General features: G+C 65.7%; 1 protein-coding gene across 1 annotated transcript in view; it reads left to right on the top strand.

Annotated features, from left to right (window-relative positions):
- Nucleotides 1–414, top strand: part of EMH_0037840 (uncharacterized protein) — a gene marked incomplete at both ends in the record, with an annotated part of 6,321 nt that overhangs the window by 823 nt on the left and 5,084 nt on the right. The window lies entirely within an intron of this gene.

The following is a 414-nucleotide window of genomic DNA, read 5'->3' as shown; positions in this document are numbered from 1 at the left end:
CCCTCCACCCGCCACCTCTCTGTACCCCCTGAAGCGCTCAGTGTGGGGAGCAGCAGCAGCAGCAGCAGCAGCAGTAGCAACAGCAGCAGCAGCGGCAACAGCAGCAGCAGCAGCAGCAGCTTTGGGCTCGGGGGTGCTGCAGCAGCTGCAGCAGCTGCAGCAGCAGGCGCTGAGAGCGCATGCATCGCTCTGGAGTTTGGGGCTGGGGCCCCCCACCTGCTGGCTCCTGGGGGGGGGCATTTGCTGCTGCTGCTGCAGCGGCTGCTGCAGCCTTCACAGCTAGCTGTGGGTAGAAGAGATGCGGCGTCTGTGTTCTCCTTGCTGGGTCGACGCAGCAGCAGCAGCAGCAGCAACAGCAGCAGCAGCAGCAGCAGCAGCAGCAGCAGATGGGGGTTTCTGAGGGGCCCCTGGTTG

Source organism: Eimeria mitis, genomic scaffold, assembly GCF_000499745.2.
Source record: "Eimeria mitis Houghton genomic scaffold, Emh_scaff1477, whole genome shotgun sequence".
NCBI lineage: Eukaryota > Apicomplexa > Conoidasida > Eucoccidiorida > Eimeriidae > Eimeria > Eimeria mitis.
This window is presented reverse-complemented; position numbering and strand designations above follow the sequence as displayed.